Source organism: Malaclemys terrapin, chromosome 9, assembly GCF_027887155.1.
Source record: "Malaclemys terrapin pileata isolate rMalTer1 chromosome 9, rMalTer1.hap1, whole genome shotgun sequence".
NCBI lineage: Eukaryota > Metazoa > Chordata > Testudines > Emydidae > Malaclemys > Malaclemys terrapin.
In genome coordinates this window covers 28,752,136-28,765,069 of record NC_071513.1, presented here as the reverse complement: position 1 = coordinate 28,765,069, position 12,934 = coordinate 28,752,136, and the positions used below count along the sequence as shown (strand labels likewise).

Here is a 12,934-nt window from a genome sequence, read left to right as displayed (position 1 = left end):
ATATTAAATTTGAGCACTTCAGAATTTAGAACCACTCCTATATAAGTGGGATTACTTCACTGATCCATTTTCTTTCTCTGCTCTGCACAAGGTTGGAGATTTAACCCGTTCTTCATGAAAAGGAAGCACATTAAAGAAAGATTTGTACTTTTATACTTTATTGAATGCAGCACTGAACTTTTAAGTGTCATGACTAGGGCCACCAGTTTCCAGGCAAATTCACTGTAATGAATATAATTATATGAATTTACAATCTGCATTAATTGCACACTACTTGATATTGAACAACCATGAAGATGCAATAATGTATCTACCAATAAAGCATGCAATTGGACAATAGTCATTAATACTGAAACTGCATTTTAATCATTTTTCACTGCTGCTACTTCACCTTCTCTTTATACTTACAGGCATCCAACAAGAAGGAGCACTATCAAAGAAGAAAGGATATCTAAAGCATTGACATAATAATTCTTGGTTATATATGAGTCAGTGCACATCTGGCAACGTGGACTCAGTAAATTAATTTGGACATGCATCAACAGACAGTAATCAAGTTTTATGTCAGCCAACAAAGAAAAATAGAATGGCAGGCTTACAGCACTAAAGCTGCATTACATTGAACTGCTAACGCTTTATCAGCTATAGAACTTAATTCACTAATCAAGAGTCCACATATACTGCAAACAGATCACCATCAAACCTCAGAAATGGGTGCCTCGTTAACTGGAATTATAGCTCTGTATCTTGAGTGATGTTTCTGTTCTGTCCAGGCTTAATGATATTTCTGTATTGCACAGATGAAAAAGTACTCACATAAAATTTCATTTGCCAAGAGGCAATTATCTAAACTAGTTGCTATAAAAAGCTGCACTATATTTGCTATATTTCTGGCATACACATTTACATTCATAATCAGAGTTGTTGGCTGCAAAGCCCTGGAAACACAAAGTGGAGTCTTAGATAAGGATTCAGGACCGTTCCTCTTTTAAATAAAAATAAGAAAAAGAGTAGCACAAGAGTAGAAGAACATTATTGGCACCTGTTTAATTATAGCATATTGAACAAAGAAAAATGTACACTCCTTTTTAAATATCACACGTTGCAACACTATGGCATAAAAGCACATTTACTCAAAGGATTAGATGTAGCCTCAGATATTCATGAGGTCCTATGTCACAGTAGGAACTCATAACAAACAAAGGCAGCTGACCTGTTAGGTAAATGTGCTTTTCATTACAGAATAGCAATTAATACTATAATTAATACAATCAATGCCATAACAAAAGCCAGGATGATCTAAACAAGGTCAATCGACTTGCCTGGAATCATACACCACAATACAGACTAGGACCGAGGCATTTCAGGACAAACAGTACTTTGCTAGACCCTCTAGATAACACAGCCAGCAAGTTTTCGTTTTCACATCTTTCAAAAAGTAAATATATGGTATGGGAATATGAACATGGAAAATAAGGCACTGCTTTGCTTCATGTTGGCCAACATTTGTTCCAGTTCTGACTATAATCTTTCATAGTCTTGTTTATGGAAAGCCTTTAGCAAATGCATCACTTCCATTATCAATATCACTACAGAAAACAAAGCAAACTACTGTAGCAATATATCATCTACCAACTAATGACACAGGACACCGAAACATTACAGGTATTTCTTTTTTCCTCCTTCCAGGCAGAGAGAAATAATGAAAAAGGAAATATGTGCCTCCCTTCCCCACAACATACACACCTCATTCTAGCTAACACACTGATTCACAGACCTTAATTACAGGTGTTAGCTCAAGTTGGCCCATGGGGCTCAGAGAAATTTCTTTAGGAGATTCCATGATACCTCCAAAATAGCAGCAGATAAAGCATAAGTTCTTTGATTCAGAGGCTGTGGAGCACCATTTAAAGTGGGGTGGGGGGGGTCACAGATTTGCCCAACTACACCTGACTCTCCTCTTCTCCACTCAATGGCCCCCTCCCCACCAACAGCTTGACTCCTCTGGCCAATAACTTCCTACACATACACCCTCCCAAGGGCCTCAGCCCTGGAGAGAACCCCCACTATCATCCCCTCCCAGAAGACCAAGCTTCCCCCTTCCCGCTCTTTATCTTGTCCCTCCCTGCTGGTGAGCCTCACTCTCAGGTGATGGGGTCATCTCGCTTCTGAGCCAGTCCCCTGCACTGAGAGAAGCCACTGCAGTTTTGGCAGCTGGCAGGTGAGGGCCTGCCCCACAGCACACACAGATGGGACTCAGGTGCCAGCTACAGCATGTTCCCAGCTGTAATGTGTGCAGCTGCTAGTTACAAGATCGCTGCATGTGTGGCCACACATGTACACAGCAAAAGAAGGGGTTGGGCCATGACCCCTCCAAACTCTGTGGCCTATGTTTTGATCTGTGGATCAAGGCCCTGGCTTGCATGTGTCCCAGGGCTCAAGAGAACCTATGGCACAGAGCTATCTGAGACTCCACCATTGGAGAAGATTGAGGCAGGGATAATGGGGATTTGGGTAGGAGCAGGAGCTGGCCCTGGCTGCCTTCTGTAGCTTCCTGTTTTTGAATGTGGCACACCACTCTATTATGCAATGAGGTGTGATCTGAAACACTGTACTAAATTTAAGCACAAAAGACAGCAAACAGTAGGATGATGGTGCATGGGGTAGCATTGAGGCTGTTGATCCCATCAGACATTTATAACATCAAGTGTGGGTAGTGGTGCTTCCACACAATCCTTGTCAGGGTCTGTGGAGGACCGGTACCAGTGACCAGGACATGGGCAGTCTGGCCTGGTGATCTGTGCTGTATTCAGGAACCAAGGCTAATGGGCAGAGCTGGGGTCAGGAGCCAGGTGTGGGAGCTGAAATAAGAACTGGGGTCAGACAGGAAACAGGAGACGAAGGTCAGAGCTAAGGTTGGACCTGGAGTAGTCAGACACCAGGATGAGAGGGTTTAGAGACCAAAATGAGGCTGAGGACAAGACATGGCAAGAGGGCAGAGTTGAAGTCAGGAACTGGGGATGAGGCTGAGAGTTAGGTAGCAGATGGCAGGGTCTGTAGCATAACCAAGCCAGGATCTACTTTGTTGCAAAGACAACTTCCTGTGTCTTTTCCAGCTTAAATAGAGTACCTGGTCCAATCAGAGGCTCTGAAGAACCTCCATTCAAGTCCCTCTACTTTAGTGGAGAGTAAGGCCTTAGAGCTCCCAATTATCCAGCTACTAGTAGAGCCTTTGGGTGTTGCTGGGGATACAACAGCAGACCACGAGCTTGAAGATCATCACAGTCCCCTCCCTTATCTGAGGGAGAAGAGACCATCTCCATTCCCTGAAACCTAGCAGTGGTTGTGAAAAGACTAAGCACGAGTCATCAATGCCCAGATCACCATCACTGCAGATCCATTAATCCAACACTGCAGAGATGGAGCCTACTGCATCAGCAATTTCAGTTGAAAAGGCTGAAATTCTTAAGAAAAAAAGTTCTTTCAAACCTATCTTTAGACCTTCCAAAAAGGTCTAAAAATCCTAATTCAGATATTAAAACAAATGCATCAAGAAATCCCCAGAACATATGCAAAAGAATACACAGAAACTATAACATATACAGACATTAGACATTGCCTGTGGATTCAATGCATCCAGTCTTTTTCCTCCAGCTCTAGACACTGATGTTGGATCAGCCTGTGTGGAGTTTTCTGCAGGGCTTTACCACACAGTTCTTCCTTACTCATTTATATACATTTCTGCTACAGGATTTCTCTAAAGCAGTGGTTCTCAACCAAGGGCCTGGGGATCTCTGGGGGGCCACGAGTAGGTTTCAGGGAGTCTGCCAAGCAGGACCAGTGTTAGACTTGCTGGGGCCCAGGGCAGAAAGCAAAAGTCCCACTGCATGGGGCTGAGGGCTGGGGCCCTGAGCAACTTAGCTTCATGGTGGCTCCTAGGGCATGGGGTCCTGGACAGATGCCCTGCTTGCTACTCCTTAACGCCGGCCCTGGTTTTTACATGCAGAAAACCAGTTGTTGTAGCACAGATGGGGCATGGACTTTTTATAGCATACTGGGGGGACCTCAGAAAGGTTGAGAACCCCTGCCCTAAAACAGCAACACAGGACAAGCATTCACTATGGTCTGCTATTCCCCATCAATGAGTGCAGGTAAATCTTATTAGTAATGGGAGTAACACCCATACTGAGCGACTGAGATCCCACTGAGTTTTACAAGGCTATATCACAGGATATAATATGAAGTGATGGATTGTGTTAGTCCAGCTTATTTATTCTTTTCAAAAGTGGCTACTCTTCCTTGAGGTGACTTATCACCTTCATAACTTGCAGGTACTGTAGGTTCTTCATGTTCACAGTTACTTAAATGCATCAATTTCATTTGGAAGAACTGTCAATCTCTACTGATAGACTTTAACACTTGTAGAGAATGTGTCTCCTTAAACTGTCTCAAAGAAGGACTATGAGACTGGGAAATCTTTCAGATGTGTCACATATAATACAAAACAGAAATCCATTTGCCTTTCACTAGTTTGTCAAAAATGTTCTTAACACATACACAATTTGCATTCAGCAATTACAGGAATTAAAACAGAAAATTCACACCGTAACTGTCTTTGTATATGGGTGATGTTATGTTAATATTATTGGACCTGCAAAACTCTGACAGAATTAGTATTAAAAATATTGAAGAAATTGGAAAAGCTTCTGATTTGAAAGTAAATTATACTAAAACTGAAATTCTAGCAATTGATATTATGCAGGAAAAGTAAATTCATCTAGGCTAAAATTTTCAAAAAATACACAAGTCCCGCTTTCAAAAGTGACTTAGGCACTTAGGGGCTGTTGTATTAATTTTGATGAAATATATAAGCCCAAAGGTGTTAACATAACCCAAATACCTGGAGTTTAATCTACAAAATCTTCAGCCTGCTTAGTATCATGGCAAAGATAATTAAACATCCCTTTTAACCTTCAGGGGCATGCGGAGGGTGGGGGCAAGCAGGAGCACAAGCCCCACAATAATCGGCGAGGGGTGAAGAGCTCCTCCTGCTCCTGGGCTACTGCAGGGAGAGTGAGAGAGCTTCCCTTTCCGCCCCTGGGCTGCGGCAGGGAGAGCAAACGTCTCTAGCCCTGCAGAGAAGAGCTCTCTTGCTCTCCCCATCACAGCCCAGGAGCAGGAGGAGTTCTGTACCCCTTGCCAGGGCTCCGGGGGTGGAGGAGTTTGCTTTTCACCCCCCCACTCTGCCAGAGGAGTTCTGCATCCCCTACCGGCTCCCCCCCAAAAGCTGTAAAATTTAAATTTCTGCGCACATCTCTGCTAACCTTTTATTAAATATAAAATACTATAAAAGTTAAAACATTTAAAATGTAAAATATTTAGCAAGATTTTCATTTTAACAATATTCCTTGTTCTCTTTTCCTTTAGCAAAAAGATTAAAAATGCCTTGTATAATAGTCTCTTAAATAGTATCAAAATAACAACTGTCTTTTAAATAAATGAAAAAAAAATAGTCAAAATGAGCTAAAGTTGTTGCTGCTGCTGTTAAACTCCGATCCTGCTTCATCTCACATGGTGTTTGGAGTTCAGTTGAAGCTAGTAAAAGTAGCTATGTCATCTGAATCTCTGTTTCTGGCCCAGTGAAATCAAAACATCTCTCAGACTTCAAACAATAAAAGCTCAGGGTTCCCAAAATATGGTGGGAGTGGCAGCCAGGATGGTAAAGCTTGCTTCATAAACTTCAGTCTGTTCTTCTCTATCTTTTCCCAAAGTCTTTCTTTAAAGACCTCCAAAAGGAGTAATGGGTAAGATAGCCTATCCCTTCAGTACTTTGTCCACCAATTAGGCTTAATATCTGACACATCAATTTTAATTCATTAATTTCTGGTTGCGCATCATTTGGTTTTGGCAAGCATAATTTCAACATAGTCCTTAAATTATATTAATGTGGCCTTTTTGCTGAGACTAATGTAGTCTATCTAGTTTTTTGCACCTGTTTATATTGTTAAAAGCAACTTACCTACTTTCCATCTACTTTTGTTATTATACATTGTTATAAAATCTTATACACTTTCATGTACTTTTTGTAATTGAGTTTACAACTGAAATAAATGTGTAGGTCCAGTTATCACAACAGAGCCTAAGTCTCACTGACACTCAACAAGACAAAGGCTTCTAAGTCATGGAGGCACTTTTTGAAATGTTACCAATAGACACTTCATATTGTTATAACCGGCATCACCACATGGCATTGCTACACACATACTCTTCCAGTTTATGCAAGTATGCAAGCAAATATTCAATCTTGGGAAGACATGGTGTAACGTCATTAGTTTTTGCAAGGTTTTGTTTTGAGGCGGGGATTTTGGATATGGTGCTGTGTGAGCAGCAGGAAAGTTTGCTGTCTTTGTCTTTAGTCTTTGAGTAGAGTCAGTTTCTGCAGCAGAGCTGCTCTCTGGGAACTGGGCCTGGAGCTGGGCTGTGATTCCTAGAAGAAGGAACTGCCTGCATACTGTTTGTTTCTCCATTACAGGACCGGTGTTTATTTGTAAATAAAACAAGTAACATTTAGAATATACCCAGACTAAGTGTCACTGATTTCTCCACCCCTGTGAAACCAAGCTACAAGTCCCTCTCCCTCCACACACACCTTCTCGCCCCTGCCCTCCTCCCCTCTCCCTGCCATCTCCTACTGGTTGGCAGAAGGGCAGCATTGGTGTCAGAATCAGACAGTGGTGTTAGAAGAAGGGGCAACCCTACATTTAAATAAGTGTCTCTTTTTGTGCAATACTAACAAGTGAATTATTTGAAAAGACTGAAAAAAAAGTCCTTCCACAGTAAGCCTAAAATAATTTATATATCAACTATAAAAAACAACCACCCTCCCTAATATTTGAAAATAATTTCCAAGCCTGATGATTAACAGTGTTTATTGATTAGGCACAACATAAGCAGCAGCTCTGGATAGTCATGGAATATCTGGCTTCTCTTGCTGAAAAAAAATCAAGAAAAGTATTGGGGACATAAAAATTATATAAGTTTTATTGTCCTACTACTGTCACTGTAAAGATGTGGGATTCTAGCACATTGTTCTAGCACTGATATATGTAAATTAGGATTTCATTTTTTTACTAGGCTCGTAAAAAGGAACTTTGAAGACTAGGGAAAGAAACAACAAAACACCAGGTATGTCACATATTCAAAGATTTATTCTGAAATTGAACTTGATTAGATTTCAGATTAAGAAGGAAATACATTTCCCAAGATGTTAAATATTCACAATATTTTCAGATCAAAGAATATGTCAGCAAAGAGAAATCTTTAAAGATATTTAGAAAATAGAAAAATGTATTACTCCAGATATGGGCATAAATGAGTGAATTCAGTTTATATAAAGATTTGAACAGTTTTAATGCAAAAGAATAGATTTTCATGAAGAAGAAATGATGGAGAGGAGTGGAAACATATGGAGATCAGATTATTCATGTTCAATATGTGCTACTGCAGAAGTAATTATTGCAAATCATTACATCAATGTTACCTTACACTGGTCAGATTAGAAAACGATTTATGGCAAAGGAAGAGATGGCTGTTAGAAAATGCTGAGTGCAAAGGGATTTCATTTAATTTGGCAGCTATGTCCTAAAAATAGAAAAAAAACTGGAAATGAATGTGCAAATTAAAGATACTGCCATCTGTTACTAACTGATGGTCCTAGTGGTCTTTTTATAGGGTCTTCCACTGTAAAAAACATAATGCTCAAAATTAAGGGAATTAGTAACCCATTCATTAAGTGCTGCTAGATGTATTTCTGATACTTTCTAATCTTTTGTTTCCATCTATCCATTAATCATTATTCACTGGATCATTTCTTATACTTAGCTGAAGTTTATGAATACACAGTATATTTTAATTACATTAAATATTCTTTGCAATTAAGTATTATTTATTTTCTTTTTCACTTACTTCTGATTCTCCTCCTCCTGCTGCTCAATAGACTGCTTATATTTTCTCTTGTAGGCTGTCTGCAACATCAGAAAAATAATGGCCTCCAATATCTTGTCACTTGCTTAGGCTTTACATGTATGAATTTTAATTGCAGCCTATGCTGGCTGCTAAAATACATCCCATTTTTCCCCTACTGATTTTTATATATTTTATAGAACTCCATTCCCCAAGACACCGTGTATTCCTTCAATTTGCCTTCTTAAAGTCAAATATTTTCGTGCAACTGTCCCCACCAGGACGTAGGCTTATTAGCAATTTACATCTCATAAAGATTACAAGCAGTGCCCTACATGCTCTCCACTTTCAAGCCTATGTATCATACTTGGCTCATTTCCAGTGATTGGGTCCAGAGGAGGGCCTGACTATGGAGGTTTGTTCAGCCAGCTGTGATAAGGAAGCAATCCTACACCATCTCTAGGAACTTGCAGATTCCCTTAGTTTTTTCCCCTGGCTATCATTCCAGTTATCTGAGTAATTAAAACAGCTCCTTGGTTTTATAAAATCCTCTCATGATCTGTCTTTTCAGAATGGAGAAAGAACCAAAGCTGAGGCCATGGGTCACCTCATCACCTCTCACTGTACTTAACTTCAGCGCAAATAGTCTTTGTTCTCCCTGCACACCTCAGCTCCCTCAGGCATTCTGTCTTTCACTCATGCATTTATTTTCCCTAACCACTGTAACCCTAGTATTTTAAATTCTCTCATTTTCTTACATACAGACTGTATACTTCTAATTCAGCATATTATCACATGGGCTCTTCATAACTGTATCAAACAAATTCCCTCTCCACCCCACATTTAAAGTAAAGGAGGAATATAGAAGGAAGTTATCTTATTTTCACCTTCCACCTTTACAGGTACTTATGTATTTTTTGAGTTTAGATTTTTTAAAGGAGAAATATGTTCCATGATCATGTGTATTAGTGATGCTTTTCAGTTTTAAACCAGACATTATTTAGGATTTGAAAATGATACATTATCATCTTAAGCAAGATACAGATGACACAGGGAAGACCGCCCACTACCTTTTCCCACTACCTTTCAGCTACTGCAATCCTTTTTAAATGCAAAGTGGATGTAAAATTCTATCAGAATGAGAGTACAGGTATAACAGCACAAGATACAAGGCAGTGGAGAAACATGTAAATTGTTTTTCCCTTAAGTTACTTACAACTTAAAGGCCAGACTTTAGATGTCTGTGCAGATGAACAAGTGAGGAACACAAGAGGGTGTCACACCCCTCGCGATCCTGTGCAAGGGCCTGCCATGGTGTAGATGGGAGTGAAACCAACACTCGCTGTTAATGATAGCCTTTCAAAAGGGAGAAGGGTGGGGTGCTGCCCAAACACCAAGGTGAATGCATGCAGAAGAGATGCCTCTGCAATGTGCATTTCCAGGGAACTGCAAAAGTTCTGGCTCGGTGACCCACATTGCAAATGCTGAGCTGAACCTCTGAGGCACAATTTGGCCCTAAATAAGTCTCAGATAAATTTAGGTATTTTTGAGTCTCTTCTGTTTAGTATATTGAACAATGTGCCCGAGTAGAGACAGAATGGAATGCCACACAGATGCAGACTGCAAGCCATGGATCACATAGCATGGGCACTGCCAGCTTTTAAACAGCAATCCCCACTGAAATCAATGAAGAATTCCATCTTTAAAAAAATCAATGGTCCACAGTACGGCCCACTGAGTGGATGATGTGCAGAGTATAAAGTAGAACTGATGTTTATTGATGCATGGAATTTTAAGGCCGGATTGTACTCTGCTACATTACTGTAAATTTGGAGTAGCTATACTGACGTCAGTGTATGTAGTGTTGTTGTAGCAGTATTGGTCCCTGGTTATTAGAGAGACAAGGTGGGTGACGTAATATCTTTTATTGGACCAACTTCTAAGATATTAAAAGATATTACCTCACCCACCTTGTCTCTCTAAGGTCAATGTGGTAATTCAAGATATGCACAGATGTAACTGAGATCAGAATCTGTCTCTCAATGATTACATTAATTAAAAATGAAATAGCAAGAATGTACATGAGTACTCAAAATTGATAATGACAGTCTAATATAAGAAAGTTTTACGCACAAAATGTATGGGGTTTTTTTTGTTTGATTAGTTTTTCTTATTCTGTTTCTCTCTTTTCTAAAGGATTATATATATTATGTTCTTTAGTATTAAGGTAATGTAAGATACCATTATTCAAAAAGCAATGTGGTACTATTTACCTGTAAGTAGTGAAATTTATAAATGACAGGAAATAACACTTGTAAGTATGCTTTTCTGAGCTTTATTTTAATTCAGGCTCTATAGCCATGCAATGCAGCATATTTAGAAAAATCATGTAATGTATTTGTGCATATATCATAAGGGCATTTTATTTTTCAAAGATAGACAGCAAAGTGTACCTAGACATTTCAGATTAGACTAGAGCCATCAGAATACAAATTTTCCATTGTCCTCCAGCCATTATTGACATAGCTGTAGCTTTTGACAGTTTGCCTTGTATTTAAATCCTAAAGAGATGATTGAAGTGGAAAATGTCATCCTGTCCCTTTGCCAGCATGCTCCTCTGTATGATTTAAAATCCTTGCCTATCTGCATAAATATTTAGTTCAATCCCCCACATATTGGGCCAGATCATCAGCATGATAAAACAGCATAGTTCCCTATACTTCATTTTATTTACATCTGCTGATGATCCAATCCAACACTTCTAATTCCACTTATCTCTCCTGCTCACCTTGTTACTTTATAATGTACTATATAATAGTCCTTACTCCACATTCCTTCAATCTCTTCTCTATACCTTTTTGTTTGACCTACTTCTTGTTTATATAGTGATAAACAAGTTGCAAAATTTAGTTCCCAGAATTTTGATTCAAGCTGCTTTTAACAAGGTCTCTCTTAATTGGTTATTAACGAGTTTTCTATTTTTAGGGAGATGGTGTTCTCATCCACACTTTACACCTTTACAGTGTTCAAATACTAGGGTCATGAAGGCTGTATAATAACCTATAAAGCATAGCATAGCTTAGCTCCCAAGTTATTGTTAATTCACAGCAAAAATACCATCAATGCACAGGTGTTCTACTGAGGCAGCAATTAAACTGAAACCACAGAACAAAGAGAAGTGTACAATTATAAGAGTGTATTAAGGCAAAAACATGTGTGACAACTTACATGTAGTATGTAGACATTAAGGCCCCAATCCTGCAATAGGGCTCCAGTAATGTGGACTGCTGCTACCCGTATCTTATATTGTTTCAAAACAAGCACCAGTGAGGTTATGGAGAAATTCCCCTGCAGCTTCTCTTTGGATAAGTTTCCTGTCACCTACCCTTGAAGAGAAGGTCTAACATTTTGTGTGTTTAATGATTCTCACCGGAAGTTGCCAGCAATGATTTAATTTGGATCTTCAGTACCAAAAGTACAGGATTATTGCTTCACCTACAGGATTACCTCTTTTAGCTAGTAGCAGCAGTAGGCTCTTTTCCTTTATATGGACTACCCAATAGAGAGTGGAAGAACACACTTAGCCTGTGTGTTACACATTGAGATTTAGTTAGGAACCCCGTTACTTTCTGTTTCTAATTTCATAGGCTGAGGAAGAACATCAGCATCCCAATAGATCTAATTAGGAGATATAGTTGGAATTTAACTCTCCCTCACAACTTTATGTGGTATAGCAGGTGGCCTTTCATTCTCCCACCTGTTCCTTGAAGCTACTTGTCTGGTTCAGAAGTACTTCCCAAATAGGTGACACTGGAACAGGCCCAAATGCCTTCTGGTCCCAAAGGAGTTGTAAGACCTGGTCACTAAAAAAGTTTAGTGTAATATTTGCTAGTTTGCTTCATGTACCTGGTGCAAAACCCAAAATACATTTCTAATGATAGCTATTTGTTACTGTATACACATGTAATGCCTCATACAGAAGATGTACAACACTTTTAACATTACATCCGTACAACGCCCATGTCTCAGTGCTATCGTAGTATGGGAGAGTATTGCTGCACTACGCAGATTGATCTTTATATGAAGGTGTCATGTTGCTTTCACATGTGTTCAAAAAGCAGATGCATATTACAAAGCTAGCTTTTTAGTTCTATATGAAAACACTGTTTGTGCAGACATTTCCATGGTGATTAACTTTTGTCACTATGCTGAGCACTGTACTATTAATTCTGATATATGGTTTAACATAAGGTTTGATGCTAGTTAGTACATAACTTTGGTTTTTGAAACGTTTATTTTCAAGCCAAAGTTTACAGAGATAGCAGCAAAATGAGATGTAATTATCTTGCTCTAAGTGGGCTAGAAGTTCACAGTCATCTGCAAAGAGCAATTCTTTAATAAAAGCTTCCAACGCCTTCATTGATTAATGTCTCTTGTCTGCATGAAAGAGTTTGTATGAGAAAAATCTAACCTTTACTCCCAAGAGCAGGTTACAAGTTGCTGAATATAATAGATCTGCAAAGAAAAGGCCAAATAGAGATTGGAGGATGATGCACCCATTGCTTAATACAATTTGCAATGCTGAAAGAATCAGTCTCTTCAGTTTGCACACACTTGCCCAACTGTATGTTAATGGAGTTGTCAGACACTGCTGGCCATCTGATCCAACCATTCACAGTTTCTCAAAAGCTACAATAAACAAGGATGGTAGATTGTAGCAAAGGCATTTGGCAAGTCAGTAGAGACTATAAGCATTTTTCTATCATTCCCATAATATTCTTGAATAGCAAAAATTCATATCAGTAGTTGTTCATTATGATTAAAGATTGCCCCATAACTCTGGGAGTACAGTGTTTGTGATTTGTCCATGGGTTGACTAAGAACACTTGTCAATATTTTGTTTGCAATTGAGAGAAATGAGATTTCTCTGAAATTACCAGTCACCTTTTGGGCCTTTTTGCTTGAGAATGGC

The 12,934-nt window shown here is 39.2% G+C and overlaps 1 protein-coding gene and 1 long non-coding RNA gene across 3 annotated transcripts in view; one reads left to right on the top strand and one right to left on the bottom strand.

Annotated features, from left to right (window-relative positions):
* LOC128843372 (connector enhancer of kinase suppressor of ras 2-like) overlaps positions 1-12,934 on the bottom strand; it is a 530,962-nt gene that overhangs the window by 351,915 nt on the left and 166,113 nt on the right. The window lies entirely within an intron of this gene.
* The window catches only part of LOC128843373 (uncharacterized), a 236,307-nt gene that overhangs the window by 166,727 nt on the left and 56,646 nt on the right, over positions 1-12,934 (top strand). Inside the window, exon 3 of one of the 2 annotated variants that reach the window (XR_008446237.1) lies at positions 7,135-7,185. This is a non-coding gene — a long non-coding RNA (uncharacterized LOC128843373). Of the gene's footprint in view, positions 1-410; positions 947-7,134; positions 7,186-12,934 lie in introns of those variants that run through there. The other variant, XR_008446238.1, reaches the window with a different exon arrangement.